This window comes from Hyla sarda, chromosome 2 (genome assembly GCF_029499605.1).
Source record: "Hyla sarda isolate aHylSar1 chromosome 2, aHylSar1.hap1, whole genome shotgun sequence".
Lineage (NCBI taxonomy): Eukaryota > Metazoa > Chordata > Amphibia > Anura > Hylidae > Hyla > Hyla sarda.
The window spans coordinates 120,529,945-120,547,685 of NC_079190.1; positions in this window are offsets into that span (position 1 = coordinate 120,529,945).

Consider the following 17,741-nt stretch of genomic DNA (forward strand, 5'->3'; position numbering starts at 1 on the left):
CGACTCCCTAATAGAGATGCATGGCGGTACGTCGGCTACAGCTTTGTGCTGTGCCAAGGAACGTGCTTTCGAATCACCCAAAGTGTAAGTAAAAGTGCTACACTACAAGTGCACAAAGGATGCGGTCTATCGCAAGCCCTTCTCCGAAAGGAGAGAGGCCCCCCCAACAAACCTTACCTTTCCCCTCCGGGCCGAAAGCACCTGTGAGGTTCCAGGTTCGATGTCCCTTTTCGCCGAAGCTACTAAGGACCACAAATGCTCCCGGCATCCCCCTAGGCATTAGCCAGGGTATCTGCCCACAGAGCTGTCAATGGTCGGTATCCTGCCCATGCAGGAGTTCCTGGGGTTTTTGCAGAGAGGTGCGGAATCTGATGGCCACACACACCTCCCCTAGACCGCCAGGAGGGACACCCAAAAGGCCTAATACATCCTGACAAAGCCTGTGAACACAACACGCAAAAAGTGACACAGTGGACAAAAATAAATAAATAAGTGAATGTGTGCAGATTTACTGCCTGGACATCCGGCCGGATCTATAAAAATTTCTCTGATCCTAGCCAGAAGGCCGGGAATCAAGAGGTGAGTGCCACAGATGCAGAAATTATGATGCTTTGTGCTGTGTTCTACACTTTATTGAGGAGAACCGGGGCGCCGGTTGGGAGATCGCAGGGGTCCTAATGGTTGGACCCCTGCAATCCGACACTTATACCTTATCCGCAAGATAAGTGATAAGTTTTGTTAGACTGGATAACTCCTTTAAGTGTACCTAGTTACTTTTGCTCCTTGTTCAGTATTTCCTCAGTTTTGATTTCTGCTCCCAGGGATTTCCTTAGGGATATTTGCTGGGACAGTGAGAGTCAATTATTTCTGGGGATAAGGTCAGCGTTTAGAGATATATAAAAGGGAAAAAGTTAGGGAAGGATTTGGGAAAAGCTAGTAAGGCTCAGTTTTTGTAGTCATGCAAAAAAAAAATGGAAGCAAAATATTTAAAGCATCTTGTTTTATTTACCATTGAATAAGAGCTCCATGTGGGTAAATACAGACACACTTACACAACTTTTCATACTATTAAATACATTATTAATGGTTGTATGCGGAATGTTTTGCCACGCTGTATGGACTTGGGAATGCAAATCATTACGATCAGCTGCTGGCAGCTCCCATTGCATTTGCATACTAATGATGTCCCAGATATGCTTGATGGGAGTCTGGAGACACTGCAGGCCATAGTAGCACATTTAGGTCACACAATCTGCTCAAAGTAGCACAAGTAACATGCAGCCTGGCATTTTCATGTTGTAAAATTGCTTTTGGGACACTTCGGGGAAATAGCTGTACCACTGGCGAAATCAATGTAATGCAGAGCTGTTAGTGTACCTAGTAAGAAGGCTAGAGGGGTCTACCATACATTATGCAACCCACATAATCCCAGGAGTAGAGCTAGTGTGATATCCTCTTGTGGCCTCTCCGTTACATTGCCCATGTGGTCTTTAGACCAATCTCTTACTATCATTGCATCCGAGACAAAAGTGGGACTAATCTCTAAAGAGGAAATACTTCCATTCCAGTCTCCACTGCTGACTTGCTCTATACTATGATAGCCTTTGAGAACAGTGGTGTGAGGTCAATAGAGCAACTGTAGTGGGATGTCTTGCTCACAGCCCAATGTTGTGCAATTGCCTCCTGATGTTTTTGTAGATTGTAGGCACTGTTCGATACCCTAGGCTTGGTATATGATGTCCAATTTCACTGGAAGTACAGAATGTACCATACACGCCATTCTTCTAATGTGACTATCCATCCTTTCAGAGGGTTGCCTCTGTGCACCTCTTGCTGTCATTCCAGTTTGTTGTTGGTCTCCCAATCACTGGGACATACAACGTTAAACTGTGCTGACACCTCGGCCTAAGCTTGTAGCGATCTTCTGAAGTGATCAACCAAGCAATCTGTTCCTCCTTAGTTTGTTACAAGTGGCAATAACTGGCTTGTTAATGAACAGGAGGCATCAAGCAATTATACTGTACTGACTTGATCTGAATTTTTAAGTTTAATGTGGCTAAAATAATTTGCTTTCGACTGACTATTATAACATTAAATCCCCTCCCACTTGCCACAGATCAGAGCTAGGTACTTTGATCATTTGCAGATCTTAGCGATACCTGATACTTCCTCGATCTGCATAATCTTATAGGTGGTCCTTCTTGGTGCTGCAATTTCAATGTTTAGGAGCGTAAAATTATATGCTATATATTGGGTAAGAATATACAGTTTTTATTAACCCCTTATCGCAATTGGATGTATGCATACATCCTACTGATCTCCTGCTCTGCGTGATGCGCTGCAGGAGATCCGCAGCAGGACCCAGCTGTCAATCACAGATGGGATCCCACCGGGATCCCACCAGCTGCCAAGAACGAGATCACGACGGTTAGAACACTGGTCAGTACTAACCACGGCATCTATAGGATTGACATGGGGAGGGAACTCCCCCTGTCCCCCATCAGCCTCCTGTTTGCCAAGTATGGAGGCCTGTGAGGTCCAGCCATAGGTCAGATCTCACAGGCTGAATGTCAGTGTAATACTGATAGTTATGATATGCTGCAGTACAGATGTGCTGCAGCATAGAGTAACAGCTAAAAAGTATAAAAATAAAAGGTTTAAGTTCTCCAAAACAGCTACCTCCTGACCTCTACACATCCCTGCAGTATTTAGAAGTGATCCACGTTGTCCATCTCTTCTGAAATGCTTCATACCTCCCTGCGCCTAAGGCTATGATTTTTTTCAAAGGAATAAGTAGTGTTTAATCTGGTTATTAAAATATCCAAGGAAGGAATTACAGTGGACTTCCACTGGCTTGTTATGGCAATTTTAGCAGTTGCACAGACTATGCAAAAAAGATCTCTGTGAGAGGGGGTATATGATCCATTTGCAAAAACAGTAAAACTAAATGTGGGGACCAATCTAAAGTGCACCCGAATAAAGTCTGTAGGAGTAACTTACATTGGACCCAGTAAGGCTGCAATAACGGACAATTCCATAGTATGTGGTACAGCGTGCCCCTGTGTCCACATCCTCTCCAACACACATCAGGGGAGCCAGGGTATGCCTTGGCTATCTTATCGGGCGTGAAGTACCAACACAGAATTGTCTTGAAAACACTCTCAACATATGAAGAGCATTGCAATGCTTTGTGAATGCGTTTGAAAGCCAGTTCCCATTCTTCATTGGTAAAGGAGCGTCCCAAATCCCTCTCCCACAACCTGAGGGGGTAGCTTTCAACACATAAGTCCGCACCCGTCAATAATGTGTATATATGTTTTAACCCCCTCATGCTGGAGGACAAGAACCTCAGTATGCTAGTGTCTGAGCCCTGTTGGGGGGGGGGGGGGGATGCAGAGAAGAGATAAAGTGTTGCACTCGCAAAAATTTTAAAAAAATCTGTGTTGGGTATATGAAATTGTAGCTTCAGTTGTGCGAATGACATCAAAATCTGACCCTCATATAGATCTCCAACCTGCGAGATACCGCTAGCAAGCCATTCCCTCAAATCAATGTCTGGTATCGATGCTTGTATTAGAGAGAGTGGAATAGACTTTCTATCTGCTAATATGGGTCTGTTTGAGTTGGTCAAGTAAAATTTCCAGGCTGCACAGGAGACATTTACTATAGGGTTATTTGTTTTAGGAAGGGATTCCATATAGGTAAATATAGCATATCAGATAGGGAATATGGGGCTACCGAATGGCTCTCCGACACTGTCCAAGGCAGATCCATATTGGCCCTTCTCCACTGCTGGAGAGAGCCCACTAATGTGAATATATATTTGGACTCTATATCATTCATGTTGATGTCTGGATACACTGCTATTCTGTTTTGTATATTATTGTACTTTGTGTATTGACGGTACCTTCAAGTGCCGTTGACTGTTTTTATGTATGTTAAAAAACTTTCTCAATAAAAAACTATTGAAAGTAAAAATAAAAGGTTTAAAAAAATACTAATAATTAAATAAATGCCCCTTCCCTAATACAGTGGTCCCTCAACATATGATATTAATTGGTTCCAGGAGAACCATCATATGTTGAAACCATCATATGTTGAGTACATATGTCTATGTAAAAATGGTAATTGGTTCTGGGGCCTCGGAACCATTGTATGTTGAATGCATATCTCTATGGGAAACTGCTAATTGGTTCTGGGATGACCATTGTATGTGGAGTGTATTGGGAGTGTTTAACAAACCAGGGTGCCTCCAGCTGTTGCACAACTACAACTCCCAGCATGCATGTACAGCCATTGACTGTCTGGGCATGCTGGGAGTTATAGTTTTGCAACAGCTGGAGGCACACTGATAGGGAAACATTGATGTATGGGGTGTATTGTGTGTATATGTATTGTATGTGATGTGTGACATCGCATACAGTACTGTACAATTCTTTAAATACCTTCAGGGGGGACAGAATGTCCTCCATTGCGATCCTGCCGACTACAGCTCTATAGGAAAAGAAGGGGAGGGCAGCCAGCAGCTCATTGGATGCCTGCAGCAAGATGCTGCAGGCTATTGGCTATGGCTTCACTGGGGGGGGGGGGGGGGGGGGGCTTACCCGGCTCTCACAGTGGAAGCCTGCGTGAGTTAGCAGGACAGCATGTGAGTAACAGGAGGCAGAACGGGGCACACGGGGCACATTAAACAACTATCTGTCAGTTGCTGAAGTTGTCAGCGCTGTCAGATAGCTGTTTGTATGATGGCCCCGACACACAGCAGCATCATATGTCGATGCTGCCTTCAACATATGATGGGCTCTGAGAGGCCATCATATGTTGAAATGATCATATGTCGGGGCCATCATAAGTCGGGGGGTCACTGTAATGTCCTGTATTATCACAAAAAAACAAACAAAAAAACTATACACAATAGGTATTGCCACATTTGTAATGTACTATAAAGGATAATGCTATTAATCCCACATGGTGAACACCATAATAAAACAAACAATGGGAATTGCTAATTTTGGTCCAAAACGTGTAATAAAAATGATCAAAAGGTACCAAAAATACATAAATTGTACAAATTAAAATTCAGCACATTCCATAAAAAATTAATCCACACACAATGCTGTTGGACGAAAAACAAAAAAGTTATGGCTGTCGGAACACGTCAACACAAAAAAAGGATTTTGTTGTGAAAAGGAAAAAGAACATAAAAAGCTATATAAACAGGTTATCACCATAATTGTACTGACCCACAGAATAAAGATAACATAATTTGTACTGCACAGATAAGTAATCTTGAAAAATGCCAGAAATGTTTTATTTTTCACAAGCTTTGTGAATTTTTCACAAAAAATGCTACATGTATGAACAAAAATTTACCACTAATATAACGTACAGTATGTGAAAAAACATTCTCAAAATCGCTTTGCTCAGTAAAAGCATTTCAAAGTTATTACCACATAAAGGGGTAATCTGCCCCTAGACATCTTATCCCCTATCCAAAGGATAGGGGATAAGATGTCAGATCGCCGCGGTCCCGCTGCTGGGGACCCCCGGGATTGCCGCTGCGGCACCCCGTTGTCATTACTGCACAGAGCGAGTTCGTGAGAGCAGCGTGACATCATGGCTCCACCCCTCGTGACATCACGGCCCACCCCCTTAACCCCTCAAGGACCTGGCCATTTTACACCTTAGGACCAGAGCGTTTTTTGAACATCTGACCACTGTCACTTTAAACATTAATAACTCTGGGAAGCTTTTACCTATCATTCTGATTCCGAGATTGTTTTTTCGTGACATATTCTACTTTATGTTATTGGTAAAATTTTGTCGATACTTGCATCGTTTCTTAGTGAAAAATTCCAAAATTTGATGAAAAAATTGAAAATTTTGCATTTTTCTAACTTTGAAGCTCTCTGCTTGTAAGGAAAATGGATATTCCAAATAATTTTTTTTTATTCACATATACAATATGTCCACTTTATGACTGCATCATAAAATTTACGTGTTTTTACTTTTGGAAGACACCAGAGGGCTTCAAAGTTCAGCAGCAATTTTCCAATTTTTCACAAAATTTCCAAAATCACAATTTTTCAGGGACCAGTTCAGGTTTGAAGTGGATTTGAAGGGTCTTCATCTTAGAAATACCCCACAAATGACCCCATTATAAAAACTGCAGCCCCCAAAGTATTCAAAATGACATTCAGTCAGCATTTTAACCCTTTAGGTGTTTCACAGGAATAGCAGCAAAGTGAAGGAGAGAATTCACAATCTTCATTTTTTACACTCGCATGTTCTTGTAGACCCAATTTTTGAATTTTTACAAGGGGTAAAAGGAGAAAATGTATACTTATATTTGTAGCCCAATGTGTCTCGAGTAAGCACATACCTCATATGTCTATGTAAAGTGTTCGGCGGGCGCAGTAGAGGGCTCAGAAGTGAAGGAGCGACAAGGGGATTTTGGAGAGTACGTTTTTCTGAAATGGTTTTTGGGGGGCATGTTGCATTTAGGAAGCCCCTATGGTGCCAGAACAGGAAAAAAAAAACACATGGCATACCATTTTGGAAACTAGACCCCTTGAGGAACGTAACAAGGAATAAAGTGAGCCTTAATCACAGGTGTTTCACGACTTTTGCATATGTAAAAAAATAAAAAATAAATTTCACATTTATGCAAGGGTTAATAGCAGAAAATAACCCCATCTCTTCTGAGTATGGAGGTAGCCCATAAGTTGACCTGAAGTGCACTACAGGGGAACTACAATGCTCAGAAGAGAAGGAGTCATATTTGGCTTTTTGAGAGCAAATTTTGCTCGGGGGGCATGTCGCATTTAGGAAGCCCCTATGGTGCCAGGACAGCAAAAAATACCCACATGGCATACTATTTTGGAAACTAGACCCCTTGAGGAACGTAACAAGGAATAAAGTGAGCCTTAATACCCCACAGGGGTTTCACGACTTTTGCATATGTAAAAAAAAAAAATTCACTAAAATGGGGGTTTCCCCCCCAAATTTTACATTTTTGCAAAGGTTAATAGCAGAAATTACCCCACAAAATTTGTAACCCCATCTCTTCTGGGTATGGAGGTACCCCATAAGTTGACCTGAAGTGCACTACGGGCGAACTACAATTCTCAGAAGAGAAGGAGTCATATTTGGCTTTTTGAGAGCAAATTTTGCTCGGGGGGCATGTCGCATTTAGGAAGCCCCTATGGTGCCAGGACAGCAAAATAACCCCCACATGGCATACCATTTTGGAAACTAGACCCCTTGAGGAATGTAACAAGGGGTACAGTGAGCATTTACCCCCCATTGGTGTCTGTCAGATCTTTGGAACAGTGGTCTGTACAAAATTTTTTATTTGCACAGCCCACTGTTCCAAAGATCTGTCAGACACCAGTGGGGTGTAAATTCTCAATGCACCCCTCATTACATTCCGTGAGGGGTGTAGTTTCCGAAATGGGGTCACATGTGTTTTTTTTTGCGTTTGTCAAAACCGCTGTAACAATCAGCCACCCCTGTGCAAATTACCTCAAATGTAATGGTGCACTCTCCCTTCTGGGCCTTGTTGTGCACCCCCAGAGCACTATGCGCCCACAAATGGGGTATCTCCGTAGACGGGAGAAATTGCATTACAAATTTTGGGGGGCTTTTTTCCCTTTTACCTCTTGTCTAAATGAAGTATAGGGCAACACTAGCATGTTAGTGTAAAACATTTATTTTTTTACACTAACATGCTGGTGTAGACCCCAACTTCACCTTTTCATAAGGGGTGAAAGGAGAAAAAGCCCCCAAAATTTTTAGGCAATTTCTCCCGAGTACGGCGATACCCCATATGTGACCCTAAACTGTTGCCTTGAAATACGACAGGGCTCCGAAGTGAGAGCTCCATGTGCATTTGAGGCCTGAATTAGGGATTTGCATAAGGGTATTCTACTTCAGTGATTCCCAAACAGGGTGCCTCCAGCTGTTGCAAAACTCCCAGCATGCCTGGACAGTCAACAGCTGTCCGGCAATGCTGGGAGTTGTTGTTTTGCAACAGCTGGAGGCTCCATTTTGAAAACAGTGGCGTACCAGACGTTTTTCATTTTTATTGGGGAGGGGGGCTGTGTAGGGGTATGTGTATATGTAGTGTTTTTTAATTTTAATTTTATTTTGTGTTAGTGTAGTGTAGTGTTTTTAGGGTACAGTCACACGGGCGGGGGATTACAGCGAGTTTCCCGCTGCGAGTTTGACCTGCCGCGCAAAATTTGCTGCATTGCAAACTTGCAGCCTGATACTCACTGTAAGCCCCCTGCCCATGTGAATGTATCCTGTACAGTCTATCAGTGCATGCTGGTAGTTATAGTTTTGCAACAGCTGGAGGCACACGGGTTGGGAAACACTGAGTTAGGAAACAGACAATGTTTCCCAACCAGTGTGCCTCCTGTTGTTGCAAAACTACAACTCCCAGCATTCTCAGGCATGCGGGAAGTAGTAGTTCTGCAACATCTTTAGAGCCAGATGTTGCCGAACTACAACTCCCAGCATGCTTGGAGTTGTAGTTTTGCAACATCTGGAGGACTACAGTTTGCAGACCACTAATACAGTGGTTCCCAATCTGTGCCCTTCCAGATGTTGCAAAACTACAACTCCCAGTATGCCAAAACTGTCCAGGCATGCTGTGAGTTGTATTTCTGCAACATCTGAAGGGCCAGATGTTACAGAACTACAACTCCCAGCATGCCTGGACAGTAAGGGCATTCTGAGGATGTGTAGTTTTGCAACATCTGGAAGGGCACAGTGGTCTCCAAACTGTGGACCTCCAGATGTTGCAAAACTACAACTCCCAGCACGCCAAGGGCTGTCTGGGCATACTGGGAGTTGTAGTATACAGGGTCCCAATACAGCAATGCATGTCGCTTTACGGCGACGTGCATTGCTGTAAAGGGCCCGACCGCGGCTGAAGATCCACTCACCTGTCGCCGCCACCTGTGACAGCCGGGATCATGCAAAATTACCGGGCGGTGATCGCCGACATGGGGAGCCTAAATGGCCCCCCTCGGCGTTTGCCCTGGATGCCTGCTGAAGGATTTCAGCAGGCATCCGGTTCCGATCTCTGCCCGGCAAACGGCAGGGACAGGAAAACGCCATGACGTCCTGGGACGTCATTGGTCCTTAAGGCCCAGGGTGCCATGACGTGTCAGGACGTCATTGGTCCTTAAGAGGTTAATACAAGTCTATGGCAGGGGCATGACGACCGCCACGCCCCCCCCATATACTCGTATTGAGAGGGGCGGGCCGTGACATCACGAGGGGTGGGGCCGTGACGTCACGATGTTCCGGCCCCTGTACTGCCCGTCATTACGTGCAGAGCGAACTCGCTCTGTGCAGTAGTGACAGCGGGGTGCCTCAGCGGCGATCCCAGGGGTCCCCAGCAGCGGGACCGCGGCGATCTGACATCTTATCCTCTATCCTAGGAGCGGAGTACCCCTTTAACCCCTTAACTGTGCCGGCTCCCGCGATATGAAGCGAGGTCGCGCTGGGACCCCGCATCACATCGCGTCGGTCCCGGCGCTCATCAACGGCCGGGACCCGCGGCTAATACCACACATCGCCGATCGCGGCAATGTGCGGTATTAACCCTTTAGAAGCGGCGGTCAAAGCTGACCGCCGCTTCGAAAGTGAAAGTATCCCGACTAGTCAGTCGGGCTGTTCGGGACCGCCGCGGTGAACAGCTTACAGTACACCGGGAGGGCCCTTACCTGCCTCCTCGGTGTCCGATCGGCGAATGACTGCTCCGTGCCTGAGATCCAGGCTGGAGCAGTCAAGCGCCGATAACACTGATCACAGGCGTGTTAATACACGCCAGTGATCTGTGTAAGAGATCAGTGTGTGCAGTTTTATAAGTCCCTATGGGACCTATAACACTGCAAAAAAAAAGTAAAAAAAAAAAAGTGTTAATAAAGGTCATTTAACCCCTTCCCTAATAAAAGTTTGAATCACCCCCCTTTTCCCATAAAAAAAATAAAACAGTGTAAATAAACATAAACATATTTGTGGTATCGCTGCGTGCGTAAATTTCCGAACTATAAAAATATATTGTTAATTAAACCGCACAGTCAATGGCGTACACGTAAAAAAAAATCCAAAGTCCAAAAAAATGTATTTTGGTCACTTTTTATACCATTAAAAAATGAATAAAAAGTGATCAAAAAGTCTGATCAAAACAAAAATCATACCGATAAAAACTTCAGATCACGGCGCAAAAAATGAGTCCTCATACCGCCCTGTACGTGGAAAAATAAAAAAGTTATAGGGGGTCAGAAGATGACGTTTTTAAAAATAAAAATTTTCCTGCATGTAGTTATGATTTTTTCCAGAAGTACAACAAAACCAAACCTATATAAGTAGGGTACCATTTTAACTGTATGGTCCTACAGAATAATGATAAGGTGTCATTTTTACCGAAATATGCACTGCGTAGAAACGGAAGCCCCCGATTTTGTCGCACAATGATTATTTTTTCCGTTTCGCCGTGAATTTTTGGGTAAAATGACTAATGTCACTGCAAAGTAGAATTGGTGACGCAAAAAATAAGCCATAATATGGATTTTTTGGTGGAAAATTTAAAGGGTTATGATTTTTAAAAGGTAAGGAGGAAAAAACGAAAGTGCAAAAAACGGAAAAACCCTGAGTCCTTAAGGGGTTAAAGGGGTATTCCAGGAATTTTTATTTGACTATGCTACAGGGGCTGTAAAGTTAGTGTGGTTCATAATATACTGTCTGTACCTGTGTGTGACGGTTTTCTCACAATTCTTGATGATTGGTCATTCTTGGTGATTTTCACTCCAATATTTATTTTTACCAGCATACAAAATGACTGCTGTCTCAGATTTTTCCCAGCTTGCAATGCGGCCGAGACCTGACTCACTAGTCAGCTGATGACAGGGAGCCTGTCTGCTTCAATGGGTGGAGGGATCGCTTGGTGGGAGAGAGATCAATCTGCAACAGCTGTAGGCACCCTGATTGAAAACCACACTGATTTGAATGGATGCAGCTCATTTATGTTTCAACGGGTGGGGTGGCTCATGTGTGGGAGGGAGAAAGATGGAATTGTGGGATTTGTAGTCAAAAAAAGAAAAGTCAAACAGGAAATACCAGTTCACAAAAAGCTAGCGACAGTATCATGGTAATCTCACAACTTAGCCATTTAGCCCCAAGACAAGCGCAGATCCTTCCTAAGCATGTTCATTACTGTCTGCCAGGTACATACTAAAATCCCCTTATGCTGGATAACTCCTTTAACCCCTTAAGGACAATGGACATACTCCTACGCCCCCGTTTCCGAGTCATTAAGGACCGAGGACGTAGGAGTACGTCCTGTCCATTCCCGGCCCCCCGCCGCTAGCCGGAGGGGAGCCGGTGCCCGATGCCTGCTGAAATCGTTCAGCAGGCGTCGCGGCATATCGCCCAGGGGGGTCATGATGACCCCCCATGTCGGCGATGGCCGCAGATTGCTGAACAATTCAGCCATAGCGATCTGCGGCCGATTCCGCGTCAATCGGGTCTCTAGTGACCCGGAATTACTGGCTGATCGGGGCCGTCTATGACGGTGACGAACAGCCATAGCCAGCAGCTGGTGCCACCTCACGATCACCCTGATTCGTCAGCCGTTTTACCGGCCAACCTGCTGCGGGTGCTACTCCCGCAACCCGCTCCGCCCCTCTTCCACAGGTCGTGAGCGGGTGCGGGAAGAAGACCCCGGGAGCTGGGGACCCCGATCCCCGCCGTCAATGTTGGGATCGGGGCCCCAGGAGCGACGGCTGCGAGGGACTGACCTGCAGCGGAGCAGCAGTAGGAGATGAGTGGCAGCCTCCTGCTGTTGCTTATAAACAGCTCCCAGCATGCAAAAAGGGCATGCTGGGAGCTATAGTTATGCAACAGCAGGAGGAAGACCACAACAACTCCCAGCATTCCCTTATGGGCATGCTGGGACTTATAGTTTTGCAACAGCTGGAGGCACATTTTTTCTATGGAAAAGTGTACCTTCAGCTGTTGTATAACTACAACTCCCAGCTTGCACAATCAGTTAAAGTGCATGCTGGGAGTTGTGGTGCATCTGCTGGTTGCATAACTACAACTCCCAGCAGGCGGTGACTGCTGAGAGTTGTAGTTTTGCAACAGCTGAAGGCACACTGGTTGTGAAACACTGAGTTAAGTAGCAAACCAGTGTGTCTCCAGCTGTTGCATAACTACAATCCCCAGCCAAAGTAGTACGCCTCCAGCTGTTGCATAACTACAAGTCCCAGCATGCCCTTCCGCTGTCCGTACATGCTGGGGGTTGGAGCTTTTGCAACAGCTGAAGGCACACTGGTTGCAAAACACTGAGTTTGTTACCAAACTTGGTGTTTCACAACCAGTGTGCCTCCAGCTGTTGCAAAACTACAACTCCCAGCATGCACTGATAGACCGTACATGCTGGGAATTGTAGTTTTGCAACAGCTGGATATTTCTCCCCCCCCCCCCAATGTGAATGTACAGGGTACACTCACATGGGCGGAGGTTTACAGTAAGTATCCGGCTGCAAGTTTGAGCTGCTGCAAATTTTCTGCCTCAGCTCAAACTGCCAGCGAGAAACTACTGTAAAACCCTGCCCGTGCGACTGTACCCTAAAAACACTACATTACACTACACTAACACAAAATAAAATAAAAGTAAAAAACACTACATATACACATACCCCTACACAGCCCCCCTCCCCTCCCCAATAAAAATGAAAAACGTCTGGTATGCCACTGTTTCCAAGATGGAGCCTCCAGCTGTTGCAAAACAACTACTCCCAGTATTGCCAGATAGCCACTGACTGTCCAGGCATGCTGGGAGTTTTACAACAGCTGGAGGCACCCTGTTTGGGAATCACTGGCGTAGAATAACCCTATGTCCACCCCTATGCAAATCCCAAAATTTTTTTTTACATATGCAAAAGTCGTGAAACACCTTTGGGGTATAAAGGTTCACATTACCCCTTGTTACGTTCCCCGAGGGATCTAGTTTCCAGAATGGTATGCCATGTGTTTTTTTTTTTTTGCTGTTCAGGCACCATAGGGGCTTCCTAAATGCGGCATGCCCCCAGAGCAAAATTTGCTTTCAAAAAGCCAAATGTAACTCCTTCTCTTCTGAGACCTGTAGTGCGCCAGCAGAGCACTTTTCACCCCCATATGGGGTGTTTTCTGAATCGGGAGAAATTAAGCTTCAAATTTTGGGGGGTATTTTCTGCTATTACCCTTTTTAAAAATGTAAAATTTTTGGGAAACCAAGCATTTTAGGTAAAAATTTTTTTTTTTTACATATGCAAAAGTCATGAAACACCTGTACGATATTAAGGTTCACATTACCCCTTGTTACTTTCCCTGGGGGGTCTAGTTTCCAAAATGGTATGCCATGTGTTTTTTTTTTTTGCTGTTCTGGCACCATAGGGGCTTCCTAAATGCGGCATGCCCCCAGAGCAAAATTTTCTTTCAAAAAGCCAAATGTGACTCCTTGGCTTCTGAGACCTGTAGTGCGCCAGCAGAGCAATTTTCACCCCCATATGGGGTGTTTTCTGAATTGGGAGAAATTGGGCTTCAAATTTTGGGGGGTATTTTCTGCTATTACCCTTTTTAAAAATGTAAAATTTTTGGGAAACCAAGCATTTTAGGTAAAATTTTTTTTTTTTTTACATATGCAAAAGTCGTGAATCACCTGTGGGGTATTAAGGTTCACTTTACCCCTTGTTATGTTCCCCGAGGGGTCTAGTTTCCAAAATGGTATGCCATGTGTTTTTTTTTTTTGCTGTCCTAGCACCATAGGGGCTTCCTAAAGGTGAGATGCCCCCCCCCAAAAACCATTTGTTGCTCCTTTCCTTCTGAGCCCTCTACTGCGCCCGCCGAATAATTAACATAGACATATGAGGTATGTCCTTACTCAAGAGAAATTGGGTTTCAAATACTAGTAAAAAATTTCTCCTTTTTACCCCTTGCAAAAATAAAAAAATTGGGTCTACAAGAAAAATTGGGTCTACAAGAGTGTAAATAATGAAGATTTTGAATTTTCTCCTTCACTTTGCTGCTATTCCTGTGAAACACCTAAAGGGTTAATACACTTACTGAATGTCATTTTGAATACTTTGGGGGTTGCAGTTTTTATAATTGGGTCATTTATGGGGTATTTCTAATATGAAGACCCTTCAAATCCACTTCAAAACTGAACTGGTCACTTTAAAATAGTGAGTTTGAAAATTTTGTGAAAAATTTCAAAATTGCTGCTGAACTTTGAAGCCATCTGATGTCTTCCAAAAGTAAAAACTCATACATTTTATGATGCAAACATAATGAAGACATATTGGATATGTGAACAAAAAAAAAATGTTTTTTGAATATCCATTTTCCTTACAAGCAGAGTGCTTCAAAGTTAGAAAAATGCTAAATTTTCATTTTTTTCATCAAATTTGGGGATTTTTCACCAAGAAAGGATGCAAGTTACCATAAAATTTTACCACTATGTTAAAGTAGAATATGTCACGAAAAAACTTTCTCGGAATCAGAATGATAAGTAAAAGCATTCCAGAGTTATTAATGTTTAAATTGACAGTGGTCAGATTTGCAAAAAACGCTCTGGTCCTTAAGGTGTAAAATGGCCAGGTCCTTAAGGGGTTAAAGACACATGCCAGATTTAAAAAATGCTATTGGATTTCATATTTCTGATAGTTTGATAGTTTTGATATTTCTTGGCCTGTGTAGAAAAAAATACTGAGAACACAAATCTTTCACATGTAATGTGCTGTCAACTAATGGTCGGAATATAGTCATAACTAAGTTCTGCCATTATGTGGTACACATGATCTACATCATAGATTATACAGTAGCTCCACAAAATGTGACACTTTCACAGAATATACATTTGACATGTTAAAGGGGTACTCCGTTGAAAAACTTCTTTTTTTTTTTAAATCAACTGGTGCCAGAAAGTGAAACAGATTAGTAAATTTCTTCTATTAAAAAATATTAATCCTTCCTGTACTTATTAGCTGCTGAATACTACAGCAGAAATTATTTTCTTTTTGAAATACAGAGCTGTCTGCTGACATCATGAGCACAGTGAGCTTACAGTGAGTATCAGGCTGCAAGTTTGCGATGCAGCAAATTTTGCGTGGCAGCTCAAACTCGCAGCGGGAAACTCGCTGTAATCCCCCCCGTCCGTGTGACTGTACCCTAAAAACACTACACTACACTACACTACCACAAAATAAAATAAAAATTAAAAAACACTACATATACACATACCCCCCTCCCCAATAAAAATTAAAAATGTCTGGTACGCCACTGTTTCCAAAATGGAGCCTCCAGCTGTTGCAAAACAACAACTCCCAGTATTGCCGAACAGCCGTTGACTGTCCAAGCATGCTGGGAATTTTGCAACAGCTGGAGGCACCCTGTTTGGGAATCACTGGCGTAGAATACCCCTATGTCCACCCCTATGCAAATCCCTAATTCAGGCCTCAAATGCGCATGGCGCTCTCACTTTGGAGCCCTGTCGTATTTCAAGGCAACAGTTTAGGGCCACATATGGGGTATCGCCGTACTCGGGAGAAATTGCCTAACAAATTTTGGGGGGCTTTTTCTCCTTTCACCCCTTATGAAAAGGTGAAGTTGGGGTCTACACCAGCATGTTAGTGTAAAAAAATAAATTTTTTACACTAACATGCTGGTGTTGCCCTATACTTTTCATTTTGACAAGAGGTAAAAGGAAAAAAGCCCCCCAAAATTTGTAATGCAATTTCTCCTGACTATGGAGATACCCCATATTTTGGCGCAAAGTGCTCTGGGGGCGCACAACAAGGCCCAGAAGGGAGAGTGCACCATGTACATTTAAGGTGATTTGCACAGGGGTGGCTGATTGTTACAGCGGTTTTGACAAACGCAAAAAAAAAAACCCCACATGTGACCCCATTTCAGAAACTACACCCCTCATGGAATGTAATGAGGGGTGCAGTGAGAATTTACCCCCCCACTGGTGTCTGACAGATCTTTGGAACAGTGGGCTGTGCAAATTAAAAATTTTGTACAGCCCACTGTTCCAAAGATCTGACAGACACCAGTGGGGGGTAAATGCTCACTGTACCCCTTGTTACGTTCCTCAAGGGGTCTTATTTCCAAAATGGTATGCCATGTGGGGGTTCTTTTGCCGTCCTGGCACCATAGGGGCTTCCTAAATGCGACATGCCCCCCGAGCAAAATTTGCTCTCAAAAAGAAAAATATGACTCCTTCTCTTCTGAGCATTGTAGTTCGCCTGTAGTGCACTTCAGGTCAACTTATGGGGTACCTCCATACTCAGAAGAGATGAGGTCACAAATGTTGGGGGGTATTTTCTGCTATTAACCCTTACAAAAATTTGAAATTTGGGGGGGAAACACACATTTTAGTGATTTTTTTATTTTTTTTACGTATGCAAAAGTCGTGAAACCCCTGTGGTGTATTAAGGCTCACTTTATTCCTTGTTACATTCCTCAAGGGGTCTAGTTTCCAAAATGGTATGCCATGTGGGTATTTTTTGCTGTCCTGGCACCATAGGGGCTTCCTAAATGCGACATGCCCCCGAGCAAAATTTGCTCTCAAAAAGCCAAATATGACTCCTTCTCTTCTGAGCATTTTAGTTCGCCCGTAGTGCACTTCTGGTCAACTTATGGGGTACCTCCATACTCAGAAGAGATGGGGTTACAAATTTTTTTTTGGGGGGGGGTTCTGCTATTAACCCTTGCAAAAATGTGAAATTTGGGGGGAAACACACATTTTAGTGAATTTATTTTTTATTTTTTTACATATGCAAAAGTCGTAAAACACCTGTGGGGTATTAAGGCTCACTTTATTCTTTGTTACGTTCCTCAAGGGGTCTAGTTTCAAAAATGGTATACCATGTGTTGTTTTTTTTTTTGCTGTTCTGGCACCATAGGGGCTACCTAAATGCAACATGCCCCCCAAAAACCATTTCAGAAAAACGTACTCTCCAAAATCCACTTGTCGCTCCTTTGCTTCTGAGCCCTCTACTGCGCCCACCGAACACTTTACATAGACATATGAGGTATGTGCTTACTCGAGAGAAATTGGGCTACAAATATAAGTATAAATTTTCTCCTTTTACCCCTTGTAAAAATTCAAAAATTGGTTCTACAAGAACATGCGAGTGTAAAAAATGAAGATTGTGAATTTTCTCCTTCACTTTGCTGCTATTCCTGTGAAACACCTAAAGGGTTAAAACACTGACTTAATGTCATTTTGAATACTTTGGGGGGTGCAGTTTTTATAATGGGGTCATTTGTGGGGTATTTCTAAGATGAAGACCCTTCAAATCCACTTCAAACCTGAACTGGTCCCTGAAAAATTGTGAGTTTGGAAATTTTGTGAAAAATTGGAAAATTTCTGCTGAAATTTGAAGCCCTCTGGTGTCTTCCAAAAGTAAAAACACGTCAATTTTATAATGCAAACATAAAGTAGACATATTGTATATGTGAATAAAAAAATTATTTGGAATATCCATTTTCCTTACAAGCAGAGAGCTTCAAAGTTAGAAAAATGCATAATTTTCAAATTTTTCATAAAATTTGGGGATTTTTCACCAAGAAAGGATGCAAGTTACCACAAAATTTTACCACTATGTTAAAGTAGAATATGTCACGAAAAAACAATCTCGGAATCAGAATGATAACTAAAAGCATTCCAGAGTTATTAAT